Consider the following 21,186-nt stretch of genomic DNA (forward strand, 5'->3'; position numbering starts at 1 on the left):
TTTGTAAACTACAATTTAAAGCTAAATACAGTTCATATATCTTTTTTTTTAAAATTGTCCAAAATACTCTGTTTGGACAATCATAATTGCAGGGAGGACTTCTCCTGCCTCTCTCTCCTTGGTATACAGACATTCACTACCTTAGGTGGTCACAATTACCTGGTATCTTTTGATTTCCCAAACTCTCCATGTCTCACCACACTCTATGTCCTCTGCTGTCCCTGTACAATAAAAATTCTCTACAAAAGCCACAATACACTTTCCCAACAAGGAATCAATTTTCTACTTACCAAAACACTGCTTCCCAAGATATTCTGTCAAGTTACTTTGACCATTTTCAAGTGACTTCTACATTTCTTGATAAGCTGCATTTCCTTAAGTCCTCTCTGCCAACTTGTGATCAAAGACTTTCATGCCTGATTCACTGTTTTCCTCTCCATGCCAAATACTATCATCACCACCACAGACTTTTATTAACAGGTATAAATCAATCTATATTGTGGAGAGAGGGAATCTAAAATCAAGAATATTTTTAGGAAATGCTCTTTCTTAAGTTCATTGAAAGGTACAGATTTTATATTCAGTACGTACAACACATTTTAAAATCACTGACCAAAAACTCTGAAATCTTTATATTTTACGGTGCATCAGACTGCTCTGTAGAACAATTCGTGTCTAAAAGGCAATTAGCCATTAAGTACTTAAAACTAAACCGAACATGTGGAGGCTACACTTTTTTTCCTTAAACAGTATTCATTTAAAGTCTACCATGTGCTACTATTGCTATAGGCACTAAGAGTAAAGTTGTTAACAAAACAGGCAGAATTTTTACCCTTGTGAGATCATTTTCTAGTGGAGGAAAACAAATTATGCCAGATACGTAAAATAAACAGTATATTAGAAGATGAAACCTCTGCAGAGTAAAACAGACCAGAAAAGAAGACTGACAGTTTTGCTTTGGTTTTGGTTTGGTGGTGGGGTGGCAGAGGTGAGGGAGGGGATGCAGGAGCTGCAATCTTAAATAGGGACGTCCTTAAAGAAAAGGTGAACTTTAAGTGACTTCTGAATAAAAACCAGAGGAAGATAAGGAAACAAGCAGTACAGGTATCTGGGAAAGAGCCTTATAAAAGAAGCAATATCAAGTGCAAAGTCCCTAAGATGTACATGGCATGTCTGAGAAACAACAAGCCAGCTACCAGAGCTAGAACAGAGTGGATGAGGAGAAAATTGGTAGGAGATGAGGTCAGAGAGTTAGCAAATAGGTTCACGGGTATACATATTCTGCAGGAGCTTCCAGGTCTTTAAAAAGAACTTTAGCTTTTATTCAGAGTGAAATGGGAAGCCATTGAGCAGCTTAGGGCAGACAAGTAACACAATTTGATTTTTGTTTTAATTTGTTCTCATTGGATGCCATACTGAGAATGGCTGGTTTAGAAATAAAGGCAGAATTATGAAGATTAGTTAAAAAGCTCCTCAAAGAATAGAGTGAGAGGTAATGATTACTTGGATTAGGAGACGAGAAATGATAGCTGTGAGTGGTTGGTTCTGGATATATTTTGAAAGGAGAGAAAGCATAATTTGCTGGCAGACTGGATGTGGGATATGAGAAAAAGAAATGAGTCAAGGATGACTCCAAGGTTTCCAATCCTAGAAGAAAGGGCAGAATTGCCATTAATTTAGATGAGGACTGGAGAACAAACGGGTTTTTGTGGGAGATATGGAAAAATCAGGAACTCAGTTTTAGGATATGTTAAGCTACAATAGAATACAACATACTAAGGGTGTTTCATTATCATACATAATGAAGATAAGTACAATTCTGGCATGAAGAATAAGACTATGTTACATTTTCAACACATTAATCATTCTCATTCAAAGTGCCTCACTGCCTCAGCAGTGATTATTTAAGTCATTCCTAGGAAGCTTTCAACATCTTGAACTGGTTGTAGAATTTGTACTGGCATTCTGGCCTAATTTTGGAGCTCAGTTAGTGGGCTACAAAAGTCTCAGAGAAATATGACAAGGATGAAATTCTGGATGACCACCAAGGGTGTATTTGCATTGAAAAAAAAAAAAAAGCCCCCCATTTAGGAATAGGAATAAAAAAACCACCTGACACTTGAACCCAGGTGCACAGCAGGATTGGAAGAATATGACTGAGTGTCTCAACTTAAAGTTGTCTCCTGTTGAAGCACTGAGAGTGGTCAGGTGACAAGCTATTTTCCTTCCCAGCATGGGCCATCTAGCTCTATGGTTCCCTTCCTCGGTAGGCCTCCCTCATGAATCTCACAAGAGAAGTTCTCGTATGCCAGGTCCCAGGAACTAACAACTAAATTCCCTTTTCCCACATTTGCATCATATTTGGTATGGCCTTCCTCAGTCCTGTGACCAATGAGTTATAGTTAATAAGATTAAAGTGCAAATGAGGAACATAGAGTGGAAGGAAAATGATGAGTACAAATACTATTCAGAAATTCAACCTAGTTTCACATACTTCTGAAATGCCACAAAACATTATTAAGTCAATTCATTCAGCAAGCAGTTATGAGAGCATATCTAACAGCAAATGTGTTATGCACTAGGGGAGGGGGAATTCAAGGATAAATAAAACAGGTATCCGTCCTTGATGAGGAGCCCTGGTGGTGTAGTGGTTAAGAGCTCGGCTACTAACCAAAAGGTCAGCAGTTCAAATCCACCATCTGCTCCCTGGAAACCCTATGGGGCAGTTCTACTCTGTCCTATAGGGTTGCTATGAGTTGGAATTGACTTGAAGGCAATGGGTTTGGTTTGGTTTTGGCCCTTGATAGGGTCAATAACTCAGAATCTAATGGCAGATAATTAAGGCAAGTAATTAAGGAGAATTTGATACATACCATAATGAAGGAACTTACCAAATGTCAGGGAACCAAAAGAGGAACAATTAAAACTGCCAGAGGAGGCTGGCAAGCATTTATAAAGGAGATGATACTTTGAGTCAAGCTGTGAAGGAGGGGAAGGATTTTGTCACTATACCAAGGGAAAGCGCTGTGTGATAAGACAGAGAAGCCTAAAGCTTACCCAGTTTTGGAATCAGAGAGGTGGTAGAAATGGCCTGGGTACAGGTTACCTGAGGAATAGTGACAGGATGAGACTAGGAAAACAAGCTGCAATCAGACTTCCTTTGCTAGGGGTTTGTCCTTTATTCTTTGGGCAACAGAGAGCCCTCAAAGTTTTTAAGTAGACATATGCCATGAGCATAATTGTGTTTTTTGAAAAATAGTAGGTGGCAGAATGGAAGAAAAGAAATAAAAAACCCTCACTAGAAGGCATGGCATAAAACAGATCAAGGGAAGAAGTAAATTTTATGTAGAAGAATTTCATATTTCACAGAAAGAACCATGCGCATGTCCGTGTCCATGACCTACCCCAGTCTTCACAAGCTATCACCTTTCACTACCTCTCACCAATGAAATTAACTGTCTCCTTTCATGATCATCTCAACAAGGAGGCAGTGAAAGGAAAGATGTCCACACAGATATAAAGATGTAGTTTTCTCCAGGTATCTCAGAAAACACATAGAAAAACATCTTCGCCCGTTTCAGTATCTCAATCAGAGGTTATTAAAAAAAAAAAAAAAAAACCGTTGCCGTTGAGTCAATTCTGACTTATAGCGACCCTACAGGAGAGAGTAGAACTGCCCCATAGGGTTTCCAAGGAGCGGCTCATGGATTTGAACTGACAGCTCCTTGGTTAGCAGCTGTAGGTCTTAACCATTGCACCACCAGGGCTCCATCATATGGGAAGGTAAAAGTAAGAGCGTAATATGGAATTCTAACCATGCCTGGATTCAGAATATAGGGAAGCATGTATGAACACACACACACACCCCCACACCCACAGCTAGTATTGACAATTGACAAGCAGCTGTATACTCCGAAAAGAATAATTACATCTATTTTATCTCAAGAGTCCCTGGGTGATGCAAAATGGTTAAGCTCTCGACTATTAGCTGAAGGGTTGGCACTTCAAACCCACCCGGAGGTGCCTTAGAAGACAGGCCTGGAGATCTGCTTCGGAAAGGTCACAGCCTTGAGAACCCTACGGAGCAGTTTTACTCTGCACGCATGGAGTCGCCATGAGTTGGAATGGAGTCAATGGCAACTAACAAACAACAACAATCTTTCCTCATAACACACATTCATTTTCAATGGTGTTCCCAATTTACTACTGCCCAAGATAGATCTTTTAAATATACTCTTGCTGTACCAATAGCTTCTAAGAACCACTTCCTCCCTATTGTTACTCTAAACCTCTTGTGGTCCCAGGTTACTTAGTACTAGAGGCTACACCTGTAGTAGTTTGTGAGGTGGCCATAGCATTGCTACAGGGAATCTGCTGCCTGCCTTGATCAAGTCCATAGCAGTAGAGCTCTGGGAAGCACTTGGGAGGCCACCCTCTCTGATTGATGTTTGGCTTAATGGACACGTCAATCTTCAGACTAATTCTCCAGAGCGTAATTTTAAGCACAGTTGGGCAAATGGAGGAGTTATACCTTAACTTTTTTGGCCAAGAGCAGGCTCATTTGCTCTTTTCTGTAGTTACACTGGCGTCAAGCAGTAGTCTGGACAATTTCTATTATCAGCATGCGATACAATTTCCTCAAATGACTACAGTTTTCAGAGACACCATAAACAGTAATTCTCAAATGTTTTGGTCACAGAACATGTCTATAAAAACTAGAAAACCAAAATAAAACAAACAATATCAGCTTCTATTGACCACTGTGAAAACTATAACAAAAAAGAGCAAAAATTATCACTTATAATGGTACAGCAGTATCTTCCTCCTCCAAACTCACAGAATGTTGTTGTTGTTAGGCGTCGTCGAGTCAGTTGAGACTCATAGTGACCCTAAGTACAACAAAACGAAACACTGCCCCATCCTGCGCCATTCTCACTATCATTGTTATGCTTGAGCCCATTGTTGCAGGCACTGCGTCAATCCATCTCATTGAGGGCCTTCCTCTTTTTCAAACTCATACAATAATTGTATGCTATTCACTTGGCAGTTAATCAACCATATGCTGTATTTTACTAATAGTTAACTTTTTATAAGTAATAGTCCTGCCTTTCTTAAAAAAAAAAAACTAAGGCTAAATGAGAGATGCATCAGATCAGATTGCAAAAAACTTTCCACACTGAACAAGGCAGCAAGAATTAAAAACATGGACGTTAGTAAATCCATATCCTTGCTGATGTCCATAGACCACTCACCATTTTTTATGTGTAGGAAAAAAAAGTGGAGTAAAAAAATAAAGGTACACTCTTATATCTATCTATTAACCAAAAAACTTAAAATTATAAGGCCCAATGTTGGTGAGCTGCTATAAAACTATAACCCTTTGCTATAAATAGGAACCAGCAATACATTATAAAAGCCAGAAAATTTGTTACAACTCTTTAAAAAATTTTTAAAATTTTGTTGTTGAGAATGTACACAGCAAAACATACACTAATTCAACTGTTTCTACCTGTACAATTTGGTGACACTGATTACTTTCTTCGAGTTGTGCAACCATTCTCATCCTCCTTTTCTGAGTTATTCCTTCTCCATTAACATAAACTCACTTCCTCATAAGGTTTCTATCTAATCTTTAGAGTTGCTGTTGTCAGTTTGATCCCATATAGATAATTCTTAAAAGGGCATAATGCTCAAGGTAAACAAAATATAGCAGAAGGATAGGACAGATAGCTCAACGGAAGACAGTATAGAGTCCAGAAATAGACCTACATATATTTGGTTAATTGATTTTTGATAAAGGTGTCAAGGCCAATCTATGGAGAAAGTATAACCTTTTCAACAAATGTGGCTGGTACAACTGGGCATTCTAGGCAAAAATAGGAACCTCAACCCATACCTCACATCGTATTGAAAAATTTGCTCAAAATCCATCATTATAGACTCAAATATAAAATCTAACACCACTAAAACTCCTAGAAGAAAACAGGAGAAAATCTTTGTGACCTTGGGTTAGTCAAAGGTTTCTTAGACACGACACATAGGACATGAGCCATGAAAGAAGAAAAAAAAAAAAGATAAAAAACCAAAACCAAACCCATTAGAGTCATTAAAATGAAAATCTCAATCTTTCTGTTAAGAAAATGAAAAGACAAACTAGAGGCTGGGAGAAAAAATTGTCGAACACATATCCGACAACAGACTACTGAACAGAGTATATAAAGAAACTTTTACAACTCAATAATAATTATTTTTAACAATGGACAAAAGATTTGAACAAACACTTCATGAAACAAGAGATACGTATGCAAAGAAGTACATGAAACATTGTTAAGCATTATTACTCATCAGGGAAAATGCAAATTAAAACCACAGTGAGATACCATATGCCTATTAGAATGGATCAAATTAAAACAAAACAATAACCTGTAAAATAATCTTTATGCAAATGTTTATTGTGATTTTATTTATGATATCCAACCCAAATGTTCATCAAACGGTAAATGAATAAACAAATTGTGGTATATCCTTAGAATACTATTCTGCAATAAAAATGAATGAGCTACTAATATATGTAACAACATGAATGCAGCTAAAAAGCATTATGGTAAGTGAAAGAAGCCAAAATTAAAAGTATGATTTCATTTATATGACATTCTGGAAAAGACAGAACTATAGCATCAGAGATCACAGCAGTGATTACCAGGGGCTGGGAGTAGGGGGAGGAGATTGATTGCAATGATGCACAAAGAAATTTTTTGGATAATGGAAATATGCGGTATCTTAATTGTAGTGGTGGTTACACCATAGTGTAATTTATAAAAATTTATAAGACTGTACACCTAAGAAGGAGTCCCTGGGTGATACAAATGATTACACACTTGACTACTAGCCAAAAGATGGGCAGTTTGAGCCTACCCAGAGATGGAAGACAGGCCTGTTGATCTGCTTTCAAAAGGACACAGCCTTGAAAACCCTATGGAACACTTCTATTCTGCACACATGGGGTCACCGTAAGTCGCGACAGACTCAATGGCAACTAACAACAACAACCACAATACCTAAGGAGCATGAATTTTACTCTATGTAAATAACACCTCAATAATCAACAAATAACTGTAGCACCAAGTGTTGATGAAGATGTGGAACAACTGAAAATACACACTGCTGGTGGGAATGGAAAATGGTACAACTATGTTGGAGCCCTGATGACACAGTAGTTAAGAGCCTGGCCGCTAACCAAAAGATCGGCAATTCAAATCCACCAGCTGCTCCTTGGAAACCCAATGGCGCAGTTCTACTCCGTCCTGTAGGGTCGTTGTGAGTTGGAATCAACTTGATGGCAACAGGTCTGGGTACGTTGGAAAACAGTTTTGACATTTTTTAAAATACAGTTAAACATACACTTACCTTGTATCCAACAATTCCATTCCTAGTATTATCCAAGAAAAATAAAAACATATGTCCACATAAATACTTGTGCATGAATGTTCGTAACAGCTGTATTTATAGCAGTCAGAAACTGAAAACAACCAAATGTTCATAAATATCAACAAGAGAATGGATAAACAAATGATATAAGTCATCAATAAGAAGAAATGAATTATTGACATAAGCAACATCATGGATAAATCTCAAAAACATTATGCTGAATGGAGGAAGCCAGACACAAAAGAACTGCATGATCCCATTTATAGAAAATTCTAGAAAATACAAATGAAAGTGACAGAGAGCAGGTCAAGGGTTGCTTGGGAATGGGGGGAAGGGGCTGACTACAAAGAAGCACAAGGGGGCTTCTTTGGATGATACACATATTCTTGGTGGTGGTGGTTACATAGGTGAATATATTTGTCAAAATTCATGGAACTGCAATATTTAAAGTAGGTACATTTTATTGTACATAAATTATACCTGAACAAAAATTATCTAAAATGTAACAGCCTAAAAAATGTTCACTGTTGTTGTTAGCTGCTATTGAGTCAATTCTGACTCATGGTGACCCTATGCATTTCAGAGTAGAACTGCTCTGTAGAGTTTTCAAGGCTGAGACCTTTCAGAAGCAGATCGTCAGGCCTGTCTGCTGAAGTGCATCTGGGTGGGTTCAAACCTATAGACTAGTAGCGGAGTGCTTAACTGTTTGCACTACTTAGTGACTCCAAAAAGTGTTTAAGAAAAGTTGAATATAAAATTATACATACAGGTACTACAAATATGCATATAGAAAAAGACCAGAAAAGGCCCCATCAAAGTAAAAACGATTGTATTAAGATAACAGATTTAGTAAGACTTTATTTTTCATCTTTAAAAATTGTTTTTAATACACTATAATGTGTATGTAAATAAATACATCTTATGAGAAAAGAAAAGCAAACTACTTCTAATTTGGTTAAACATGAAAAATTAGCAGATAAATTATTTTCTTTTTTAACCACTTTTTATATACAATTTTTTTTTTTTTATATATATACAATATAAAGAGCCCTGATGGTGCAATGGTTAAGCACTAGGCTGCTAGCCAAAAGGTCAACGGTTTGAACCCACCAGCTGCTCTGCAGGATAAAGATGTGGTAGTCTGCTTCTGTAAAGATTTACAGCCTTGGAAACCGTATGGGGCAGTTCTCCTCTGTCCTACAGAATGGCTATGAGTTGGAATCAACTGGATGGCAGTGGGTTTGTTTTTTGTTTTTTTTTTTGTTTTATGCACAATATAGGAGTCCTGTGTGATACAAACGGTTAAGCACTGGACTACTAACAGAAAGGTTAGAGGTTTAAATCCACCAGTGGTGCCTTGGAGGTAAGGCCTGGTGATCTGCTTCCAAAAGGTCACTGCCTTAAAAACCCTATGGAACAGGTTTTTTCTTGTTTTCCTTTTTCCCCTCTGGAACAGTTCTACTCTGAAATACATGGGGTCATCATGAGTCAGAATCGACTTGAGGGCCACTGTTATGGATTGAATTATATCCCCCCCAAAATGTGTGTCAACTTGGCTAGTCCATCTTTCCCAGTATTGTGTGATGGTCTACCATTTTGTCATCTAATGTGATTTTCCTATGTGTTGTAAATCCTATCTCTATGATGTTAATGAGGTGGGATTGGCGGCAGTTATGTTAATGAGTCAGGACTCAATCTACAAGATTAGGTTGTGTCTTAAATCAATCTCTTTCGAGACATAAAAGAGAGAGGCAAGCACAGAGACAAGGGAGACCTCATACCACCAAGAATGCAGTACTAGGAGCACAGCATGTCCTTTGGACCTGGGGTTCCTGCATGGAGAAACTCCTAGACTATGGGAAGATTGATAAGAAGGACCTTCCTCCAGAGCCAACGGAGAGAGAGTAAGCCTTCCCCTGGAGCCAGTGCCCTGAGTTTGGACTTCTACTCTACTAGACTGTGAGAGAATAAATTTCTGTTTGTTGAAGCCATCCACTTGTGGCATTTCTGTTATAGCAGCACTAGATAACTGAGACAGTGACTAACAACAACAACATGTGCAATATATCAACGAAGAAGCCAGGTCATTTAATGGTTATCATTCTCAATTCCTTCTCCTGAGAGACAGGATGAACCCCATTATGAGCCAATACCCAAAGGCACACATACCCTATCATGTAACAAATCAGCAAGAGTTAAGAAATCATTCCAGGTCTCCTGACTTTTACTTGGGTGCTGATCCCATGCATGTAGAGTTCTCAAGTAGGTCTCCTCAGTATAATAGTAGTGGTAATAATTATAGGAGCTACTATCTTTTTTTATGTTTACCAAATATCAAGCATCATGATTACATTGTCTTACTCAGCACTTACAGCAACACTTACAGGTTATTATAAAATCTTCATTTTATAGCTGAGAAATTACACCTTAAAAAAGGTCAAATAATTTGTTAATTGTCTCAGCTAGTAGCCCAGGTCTGCCCAAACTTCGTAACTCCAAACGTCTTAAATACTATGCTATCCTGCCACCCAGTATAGGGCTCCAGGAACTTGTGCTTACAGGAGCCTCATTTTTCTGATGCTTGAGAAGTTGAGGAAATGAGGAGAGACGCTAAAAGTTTAAACAGGCCAGGCAAGACTTCTCTTTCTCCGTATCTGGGGATTTGGAAAGCTGCCGAGCACTCAGCAATTATTTGGAAATGACTCCAAACACAACTCTCTGCTAACCTACTGGGATCAGATCCTGAGTCCTTGGATTGATTGGTATCTTGCCTGTAACTAGTCACAATAGCCAGTTTTTCTTTTTCACTAAATATTCTTAACAAGTACTACATAAAATACGGAAAGGGAACATCAGAAGCTATCCTAAGCTGTGCTTTCATACCAATGCTATCCAGAAGGGCTTCATGTCCAATTCAACTTCATTGCATATATAAAAATTCCTTAGTCACATCTGGAGCTCTGGTGGCGTAGTGGTTAAGTGTTTGGTTGCTAACCAAAAGGCTGGCAGTTTGAATCTACCAGCCCTATGGAGCAGCTCTACTCTGTCCTATAGGGTTGCTATGAGCTGGAATCCACTCCATGGCAATGAGTTTGGGTTTTGGGTGTAGTCACATCTTAGAATGCCACAGCATATCCTCTTCCCCCTCTCTCATTTTCTCTACGTTCTCTAAAAGTTACTTTGCTCTTGAAATCAAGCAAGATGAAATGATTCTGGCTAGTCAAGGAGGAGCTACTTTAGGAGGTGAGAATCCCACAGACATGGCTGTTTGTTTGTGTCTGAAATCGCTCCCTTTGCAGCTCCCTTCCTGCTGACATGCACTCTACAAAAGGCTCCTTCCTGGCTACCGCCGCTGCCTCAGAGAATCAACCTTTCCTGACTGTACCTTTACCGACTCAGCTCACTCACTCTGGCTTGCCCCTCACTTTGGATCTTTCTTCCATTTCAGTTCCTTTTCCACCTTTGCTTGCTCCTTTGAGACTTGAGACTTTGGACCGTCCTCTTGGTTCTCTGCCTTCATTGATGCTGTCCTATTCCCCTTTCCCAGCCAGTCCTACTTCATTCCTTTGCCCATTCCTTGCCTAGGAGGAGGGTTTTAACCTTCAAACCCTCCTCTGGATGATCTTTTTGTTTCTTATTTACTAGGATCTATTATTTTTTTATGCCTATAACTGTGGCTCCCAGGAAATACTCTTATGCCTAAGGGGGCTTCTTTCTTGGCAAACTGGAATATGTCCAATTCCCTAAGTCTGACCCTTTGATTTCACTCTCTGCTGCCCTCCAGCGACGATCAGTAGGATGCAATATTTACAAATTAGTTCTAAGGCCTGATTCCGCGCCCTTCCCTTGGCCTATCAGTGTCCTCTAGCAGGATGCTAGGCAGTACAGTTAATGGAGCTGAGACTAGTGTCCAGAACCTAGTAGGCTTTCATTCACCAAGCACTACAACAACAACCTTGATACCACTGCTACTCCCAGGGAAATTCACTGGTGATGACTTTCCTGTCCTTTCTCCTGAAGATGTGACTGTCTCACAAATTAAGTTCCAGTTGTGGGCATGTATATTTATGCTGTGTGTTAGAGGTAAGGGAGAAACCATAGTTTCAGAGGCTTGGCTTGTTGGGAGAAGCAGAGAGTGGTGTAGGGCCTCAGGTTAGTCCAGGTAGCATGTTACCTCACAGATCATCTATGTCTTTTATGATACAAGATCATAACCAATGCTGTCTATGAGCTAAGGTAGAAATTGCCAGGTGGCTTACTATGCTATGCGTGTGAGCTCTTCACTCAAGAACTGAAACTGAATGGGGCCCTAGTCTCTGAACTGACAGACCTTGCTATAAGGCTATCTAGAGTCATGCTGGCACCATGCCCAGATTAAAAGTTACAGTTATCCTACTGAAGCAAAGGAGTGGAAGGACTGTCACAGTCTAAACTTATACTTCTGAAAAAAGGTCTTTCTAATGCCTCCTGGAAAGCATGTTCTACACTTTGGTGGAATCTCTAATTGGCAGGGCCCTGCTTCCAGGTTAAAGTAGGAAGTTTTGGACAAATCTGTCAGCCAAACTTTAGGTTAGACTCCTCATCTATCAAAAGATTCTACCAATATGGGTTGACAGGTGACAATGTATAATGTTAGTGAGGCGAGCCCATGAGTCAGAAGGCCAAACCCATTGAGTTGTTCATGAGAAAATATGTCAAAAATCTCTTGTTTTGTCTCCTGCTACTCTAAAGGACTTCTCCTAACTGTGGGACCTTCACCCACTGCTTGTCTTCACATATCTTTAATCTATATAGTTTAAGGACCCTGACAGGGCCCAAATGCCTATTATTCACGAGTCAGCATTTCAAGACACACAAATTGCCTAAAGGGAAGGGCACTTAATGAGGTTCAGGGGCTACCTCTGTACCAAACACTACTGTACAAAGAACCAAGTGTCTGGGCCCTACATTCCTGCTAAGTGGGTGTGCTTCCTCTCTCAGGACAACCAAAGCCCCTGAAAAATATACAGTGACATTCACCAGAACTCCCACCTTCCCTTCAAGAATCCCAAAATTCTCCATTTAAAAAATCAATGAGGACTCCAATTCTTATAAGGCTACCATGGTTTCTATGTGGTTATCATCTACTACTATTACTCCTGCCCCTCTGACTCCTAACCTCCTGCGACAACTCCATGAGGGCTTCAAGAAATTAGACCTCTGAGGTGCTACCATTATATCCATAGTGGGAGGGTAACGAACAGAAAATGGTCTTCAAACATGCTATGATGCTAGTTGGCCTATTAAATATCTGGACATTTTCCTAGCACTTAAAAGACATCTTACATGATTTTGTGTACGAAAGAGTTGTGCTTTCCTTGTATGTTATTTCATGAGAATATGGTCTGGAAAAAATTGGATTCTGTGTTAAATCAGAAAAGGTCCTGAGGCAGGATTTCAGAGCTCATTTCCTCCTCACTTAAGAGGCTGGTATAATGTAAGACCAAGTATCAACACTTCTAGAGGAGACTCTCCTCCAATCAACCAAGGACATTCAGCAAATCCCAGAATTTGTTATATATAACTGACAATTCTCTTCATAAATTTTCCCTGATGGTTCTAGTTACTAATATCCCAGGCAAGGCAAGGAGATATAACTGGTTTTCAGAGGCTGCTGCAGTATCCCAGTAGCTGCAGACCTTACTCGCCTTTGTTCCAACCTTGTGTATGCTCACCCAGCCTTGGCTTATATGGTTGAGGCCAAAGACTGTAGCTCAACGAGGTCTTTTCTCAGAAATGTTCCTATCTTTATTTATTTTTTTTTTTTACAGAACTAGGCCCAGATATTAGCTCTTTCCTGCTTGGGAATAGGAACTATTTACTGTCAGGGCCTCTTTTGAGGCTGGAGCTGTCACCCTGAAGGTTCCAGGTATCCAGTGACAATCTGGCAAAACAACCTGGGCACCAGAAAACTCTGCTTCCAAAAGCTAAAGGGCTACCTTTTGAAGCATTTCAAGTTGGTCATCTTATTTATGCTAGGCTGCCCAACCACAGCAAAAAGTCTTTCCTCAAAGCCTGTGTATCAGTACACAGATTTCCCAAGGTACTTGCCCTGGGAAATCTTGCCAGAAAACTCTGCAGCTTCCCTGAAACTGACCCATTCAGCATCAATTAAAAAAATTAAAATCTAGCTAAACTGACATTCCTCAAAATACCAGGACTACCTGAAGAGAGAATTTTTGAAGAGCAGAATGTCAAAAAGACCTGGTTTACAAGCATGGCAACTACAAAAGAATGTAAGCTCCATGAAGGCAGGGACCATGCTGTATTCACAGCACTATAACAGTGCTAGGCATAGTGCTGAATAAATGAATGAACAATTCCTGCTTCTTGTTGTGTGCCATTGAGTTGATTCTGACTCATAGTACCTATATGACAGAGCAGAACTGCCCCAAAGGGTTTCCTGGGCTTTAATCTTTATGGGAGCAGATCACCAGGTCTTTTCTCCCAAGGAGAAAAGCTGGTTGGCAACTAAGCGCTTAACCATTGTACCACCAGCGCTCCTTAAATTCCTGCTTAGGTAGGTCTTATCCAAGTGCTAGCTATGCCTGTGATAAGACATTGGAATATGGTCTGCAGATACTGTTAGTGGCTCTGTATCAAAAAAGAGATCTATGCAGATGGTCTGATATAGTACTACATCCTACATGCTTTTGGGATATGATAATTCTGGATTTCATTTCTGATCTGGCCTCCCCACATATCTACTTTACTATATTGGGGTGCAGATTATCTTTTCTAAGATAATGTGCCTTATGGCTTCCATCCCTCACCATTCACATTAGTCATAATGAAGACATCTTTCAATTCCATAAGTTATCAAGCTATTTGATTTCTGACTCTGGTGCACGTAATTCTCAGTTGTACTTTCCAAGATCATACATAATCTAAAGGTCAAACAGAATATTTCAAATGAGTACTTGAGTATTTGAGCTACTCTGCTTCCTACTGACAATATCACTGGTCCATATACTTTACTACTAGCATACAACTGTCTATTTTCCTCCACCAAGAATATCTCTCTCATAAAAACTTTCCCCAAATATCTGTTCCCACACATCTCTTTTTTCTCCATCATGACTCCTTGGCAACTGGTCAGTTAATATTAGGAAAAACTACTGGCCACCCAAAAGAAACTCAAGTTACCTTTCAGCAGGTTAAGGGCTACTATGAAAAAGTATACGTGGGAGCTAGCCCTCTTCCTGTCAAATATAGACTGTCCGTTGTGGATGAAAAACAGAACACTGACACCTCAGGCCTGTCAAGATGTAGACCTGCCCCATCCACCTCTACCTCCTATCTCCTAGTTAGGGAGTAGGTTAGGGTGAAACATTATAAAAGAAATCCTAGGGGCTATATATCATTTTGACATGTGCTGTATCAGACAAAATCAGATTTTGATATGAACGGGCTTTCTATGGAAGTTAAAATACAAGTGATTATCAAAGTTAAGATTTTTCCATATGAACCAATAGCAGTCAAGGAAAGAGGGAATGTTCCTCTTATACAGTAAACTTCATTAGATTTAGGACAGGGCAAAGAGAAGGGCAAGAGATTTAAGTCAAAACCAAAATTTGATTGAATAGGATTAAGATAGGATGGGAAACAGGACGGGTGGTTCTGCACGCAGTTAGCTTCTTGAGCTGTTCTCAGATTTCCCCACCTGGTATTGACTAACTGAAGGTACTGATTTTATCACTATACCTCCAATAGGAATAGCATCAGAATCTGTTCAATACCTGAAAACAAATATACACTTATTTCTTTTAGGTTCTAAAGTTGTTTTTAAGGCATGTTAAATGTCTGCAATGGCAATGCACTGTGTTTACTTTAGACTGTAGGTTTAGAAATTGGGGAATAACTAGCCTAGAGGGAATGTCACTAGCTCTATCTAAAAAAAGCCCTAGATATCTTGGGATGGCTTTGCTGCATAAGAGTTGTTGCCAACAAGCTCCATTCAGGAGACCTGATGCAATGTCACAACCTAGTTCATTCAGCTTTACAAAAGCTTACAAATATTAGAAGTAAGTAACAATTGGGGCCAAGGAACAGAAAATAATGAGAGAGGTTACTAAAGAAAAGAACATCCACAAACCTCTTCCTATTAATTAAACATGCAGCTGTTTGTAATAAATAATGTAAAAAATTATCTAGGGAAGTTAAGATGCCTTTAAAATGATTGTGAATAACAGAAATGTGAAATGTTTCAGGGTAGCCCTCACTAAGTAGCATTAGATGAAAAGAAGAATGGAACATAAAAAGAGGCCCACAAGGAAGCCGAACAGCAAAAACAAGGAAGAAAGAAAAGAAATTAAGAAATGGGGATTTAAAGAAATTAGCCTAAAACTGGGAGCCCCTAGGTGCTGCAAACGGTTAACGCACTCAGCTGCTAATAAAAAGGCTGAAGGTTTGAGCCCACCCAAAGGCACCTTGGGAGAAAGGCCTGGTGATTTACCTTCTGAAAAATCAGCCACTGAAAACCCTACAGAGCACAGTTCTACTCTGACACACATGGGGTCACCATGAGTCAGAATCTATCTGATAGTACTGGTACTAGCCTGGAACTTAAAGGAGAAACGATGGCCAAAAAAAAAAGAGAAACGATAGTCTAGATCCTTCTAAAACCAACACAGACACACTCCCACGTTTTTAAACAAAATTTAAATCTGCTATTTTCTATGCTTGAAATATCTTCTTTTCTCATCAATGTCTAACTTTCTTTCAATTTAACTTTCTACTTTTTCTATAAAATATTTTATAACTACTCAGGCCTATAACTGCAAAGGCCCCTCCACTTCATAGCTCTTTTTGCAATTAAAGATACAATCTGGCTCCTGATTCAATATGGGATAATTTTCTAATTGTATCTTTTATATATAAGTTTTGCATCCCAACTAGAGTGAAAGTTGGAGTCTATTTCCCCATTCCTTCAGTATTGGTTGGCCTTATGATTACCTAGCTCTGGTCAACAGAATGAGGTGCAAGTGATGGTTTCCTAGTTCCAAGTTTACGCCTCAAGGGGTCTATACACTTCCTCTGGCTCCCTCGGAACCCCGCCAAGACGTCATGTGAATAGGCCTGGTTAAGCTGCTGGTGGGTGAGAGCTGGCATGGAGCAGAGCAGACGGGTGCGGAGGCCCCTAGGCCGGATGGGGGAGGTGTGCGGAGGCCCCCTAGGCCAGCGAGATGGCATGGGGCAGAGCAGACGGTGTGCGGAGGCCCCCTAGGCCAGCGAGATGGCATGCGGGCAGAGCAGACGGTGTGCGGAGGCCCCCTAGGCCAGCGAGATGGCATGGGGCAGGGCAGACGGTGTGCGGAGGCCCCCTAGGCCAGCGAGATGGCATGGGGCAGGGCAGACGGTGTGCGGAGGCCCCCTAGGCCAGCGAGATGGCATGGGCAGGGCAGACGGTGTGCGGAGGCCCCCTAGGCCAGCGAGATGGCATGGGGCAGGGCAGACGGTGTGCGGAGGCCCCCTAGGCCAGCGAGATGGCATGGGGCAGGGCAGACGGTGTGCGGAGGCCCCCTAGGCCAGCGAGATGGCATGGGGCAGGGCAGACGGTGTGCGGAGGCCCCCTAGGCCAGCGAGATGGCATGGGGCAGGGCAGACGGTGTGCGGAGGCCCCCTAGGCCAGCGAGATGGCATGGGGCAGGGCAGACGGTGTGCGGAGGCCCCCTAGGCCAGCGAGATGGCATGGGGCAGGGCAGACGGTGTGCGGAGCCCCCTAGGCCAGCGAGATGGCATGGGGCAGGGCAGACGGTGTGCGGAGGCCCCCTAGGCCAGCGAGATGGCATGGGGCAGGGCAGACGGTGTGCGGAGGCCCCCTAGGCCAGCGAGATGGCATGGGGCAGGGCAGACGGTGTGCGGAGGCCCCCTAGGCCAGCGAGATGGCATGGGGCAGAGCAGACGGTGTGCGGAGGCCCCTAGGCCAGCGAGATGGCATGGGGCAGAGCAGACGGTGTGCGGAGGCCCCCTAGGCCAGCGAGATGGCATGGGGCAGAGCAGACGGTGTGCGGAGGCCCCCTAGGCCAGCGAGATGGCATGGAGCAGAGCAGACGGTGTGCGGAGGCCTCCTAGGCCCAGCGAGATGGCATGGAGCAGAGCAGACGGTGTGCGGAGGCCCCCTAGGGGGGCATGAGCAGACGGTGTGCGGAGGCCCCCTAGGCCAGCGAGATGGCATGGAGCAGGGCAGACGGTGTGCGGAGGCCCCCCTAGGCCAGCGAGATGGCATGGAGCAGAGGCAGACGGTGTGCGGAGGCCCCCTAGGCCAGCGAGATGGCATGGAGCAGGGCAGACGGTGTGCGGAGGCCCCCTAGGCCAGCGAGATGGCATGGAGCAGGGCAGACGGTGTGCGGAGGCCCCCTAGGCCAGCGAGATGGCATGGAGCAGGGCAGACGGTGTGCGGTGGCCCCCTAGGCCAGCGAGATGGCATGGAGCAGGGCAGACGGTGTGCGGAGGCCCCCTAGGCCAGCGAGATGGCATGGAGGAGGGCAGACGGTGTGCGGAGGCCCCCTAGGCCAGCGAGATGGCATGGAGCAGGGCAGACGGTGTGCGGAGGCCCCCTAGGCCAGCGAGATGGCATGGGGCAGGCAGACGGTGTGCGGAGGCCCCCTAGGCCAGCGAGATGGCATGGGGCAGGGCAGACGGTGTGCGGAGGCCCCCTAGGCCAGCGAGATGGCATGGGGCAGGGCAGACGGTGTGCGGAGGCCCCCTAGGCCAGCGAGATGGCATGGGGGCAGGGGCAGACGGTGTGCGGAGGCCCCCTAGGCCAGCGAGATGGCATGGGGCAGGGCAGACGGTGTGCGGAGGCCCCCTAGGCCAGCGAGATGGCATGGGGCAGGGCAGACGGTGTGCGGAGGCCCCCTAGGCCAGCGAGATGGCATGGGCAGGGCAGACGGTGTGCGGAGGCCCCCTAGGCCAGCGAGATGGCATGGGGCAGGGCAGACGGTGTGCGGAGGCCCCCCTAGGCCAGCGAGATGGCATGGGAGCAGGGCAGACGGCGTGCGGAGGCCCCTAGGCCAGCGAGATGGCATGGGCAGGGCAGACGGTGTGCGGAGGCCCCCTAGGCAGCGAGATGGCATGGAGCAGGGCAGACGGTGTGCGGAGGCCCCCTAGGCCAGCGAGATGGCATGGAGCAGGGCAGACGGTGTGCGGAGGCCCCCTAGGCCAGCGAGATGGCATGGAGCAGGGCAGACGGTGTGCGGAGGCCCCCTAGGCCAGCGAGATGGCATGGAGCAGGGGCAGACGGCGTGCGGAGGCCCCCCGCTAGGGCCCAGCGAGATGGCATGGAGCAGGCAGACGGTGTGCGGAGGCCCCTAGGCCAGCGAGATGGCAATTGGAGCAGGGCAGACGGCGTGCGGAGGCCCCCTAGGCCAGCGAGATGGCATGGAGCAGGGCAGACGGCGTGCGGAGGCCCCCTTAGGGCCAGCGAGATGGCATGGGGCAGAGGGCAGAACGGTGTGCGAGGCCCCCTAGGCCAGCGAGATGGCATGGGGCAGGGCAGACGGAGTGCGGAGGCCCCCTAGGCCAGCGAGATGGCATGGGGCAGGGCAGACGGCGTGCGGAGGCCCCGCTAGGCAGCGAGATGCAATACTATCTCTCGCACACGGTGTGCGGAGGCCCCCTAGGCCAGCGAGATGGCATGGAGCAGGGCAGACGGCGTGCGGAGGCCCCCTAGGCCAGCGAGATGGCATGGAGCAGGGCAGACGGTGTGCGGAGGCCCCCTAGGCCAGCGAGATGGCATGGGGCAGGGCAGACGGTGTGCGGAGGCCCCCTAGGCCAGCGAGATGGCATGGGGCAGGGCAGACGGTGTGCGGAGGCCCCCTAGGCCAGCGAGATGGCATGGGGCAGGGCAGACGGTGTGCGGAGGCCCCCTAGGCCAGCGAGATGGCATGGGGCAGGGCAGACGGCGTGCGGAGGCCCGCTAGGCCAGCGAGATGGCATGGGGCAGGGCAGACGGCGTGCGGAGGCCCCCTAGGCCAGCGAGATGGCATGGGGCAGGGCAGACGGTGTGCGGAGGCCCCCTAGGCCAGCGAGATGGCATGGGGCAGGGCAGACGGTGTGCGGAGGCCCCCTAGGCCAGCGAGATGGCATGGAGCAGGGCAGACGGTGTGCGGAGGCCCCCTAGGCCAGCGAGATGGCATGGGGCAGGGCAGACGGTGTGCGGAGGCCCCCTAGGCCAGCCAGCCCTCCATCTAGCAGCTTACGTCATAGTGGAAGTGAATTCAGTTGCACCTCACCTAAACTTGCTAGCCCGCAAAATCTTGAAGCAAATAAAAAACAGTACTTATTTAAAACCAGTTATTGTTTTGGGATAATTTGTTGTGCAACAAAAGCTGCTGAACTAATTGAAACATACACAATAATTTCATCCCCTCTTCGACAGCAGCGGGTGGGTTAATGTAATACTATCACAGTGTGTCTCATATTAGAAATAAATATTTGCTGATCACCCCTGAGCTCTTGGAGGGCAAAGTCTGTATTATACGCATTTGTGTATTTCCATAGCACTTAGGTCATGCTTTGTATACAGCAGGCACTCAGAGATTGATAAAATAAACATTTCAGTAATCAACTGAAGTCTATATTCTGGTGTTCATCAGCATTATCCACTTAATGTTTAACTTGGAAGACACAGACAAACCACAGTACTGTGGAAGAACCAAATAACTGCTGAGAACCTACTACTAGCCTTCCATTGCAAATTCCAATATGAACCATTAAAGGCCAGCAATTACTACTACCTGCAGTATACGTGGAAACCCTGGTGGCGTAGTGGTTAAGAGCTACAGCTGCTAACCAAAAGGTTGGCAGTTCAAATCTACCAAGCCCTCCTTGGAAACCTTATTGGGCAGTTCTACTCTGTTCTATAGGGTCCGTATGAGTCAGAATCGACTCCACGGCAATGGGTTTTAGTTTGGGAGTGTACATGCCATTTCAAGGTAGCTAATAAATAAACCCACAGGTTGTCCTTCTAAAGATTTAGCATTAACCCTGATTTGTATTTTGCTAGAACTTACATACATATTTGATATATAAGCACACAAAGTTGTACTGCAATCCTGCTCCTATGAACTTATATAGAGAATAATACAGAGCATCAAAAGAAGATTTTGATTTTTACTAATTCATGTTATTTTTAAAAGCAGGTTTTCTAAACCCAGAAATCTGACAAATGAGATACGTATGTAAATGTACTTTAACTCTGAAGTGCTATACAAATGTAAAATATCATGAAAGCTTGTTCATTCAAAATGTCATTTCACTCTTTTCCTTAGGAATTAGGAAACTGAGAATAGACAGGACAGATGAGAAGGGATGAATAGTTTTACTATATGCATTAATCAAATTCTATATCTCTTAAATGACACTCTGCTATTATACAGAGGTGATTTTGTTATTCCACGTTTGGAATATTTTTTAAATTATTACTCAATTGATAGGGTCTGAAAAACATTCTCAAGCAAGAGAACATGAAATCATGATCAGAATGAAAAGACTCATACACCAGTGAGGCAAATACATTTAATGAGAGTAAAAAAATATCCTTGCTGCACTGCACCAGGGACAGGGCCCCTTCTTGCATGGGTGTCATGGATTGAATTACAACCCCCCAAAAATCTGTGTATCAACTTGGTTAGGCCATGATTTTCAATATTCTATGGTGGTCCTCCATTTTGTGATTGTAATTTTATGTTAAAGGATTAGGGTGGGATTGTAACA

General features: G+C 43.8%; 1 protein-coding gene and 1 long non-coding RNA gene across 22 annotated transcripts in view; both read right to left on the minus strand.

Moving 5' to 3' along the window:
- LOC135227779 (uncharacterized) overlaps positions 1-16,588 on the minus strand; it is a 35,657-nt gene extending 19,069 nt beyond the window's left edge. Inside the window, exon 1 of the long non-coding RNA XR_010317951.1 lies at positions 291-16,588. This is a non-coding gene — a long non-coding RNA (uncharacterized LOC135227779). The remainder of the gene's footprint in view (positions 1-290) is intronic.
- EXOC6B (exocyst complex component 6B) overlaps positions 1-21,186 on the minus strand; it is a 712,770-nt gene that overhangs the window by 150,123 nt on the left and 541,461 nt on the right. The gene's annotated exons all lie outside the window — the stretch shown is intronic.

The sequence above is a fragment of the Loxodonta africana genome, chromosome 15 (assembly GCF_030014295.1).
Source record: "Loxodonta africana isolate mLoxAfr1 chromosome 15, mLoxAfr1.hap2, whole genome shotgun sequence".
NCBI classification, from domain to species: domain Eukaryota; kingdom Metazoa; phylum Chordata; class Mammalia; order Proboscidea; family Elephantidae; genus Loxodonta; species Loxodonta africana.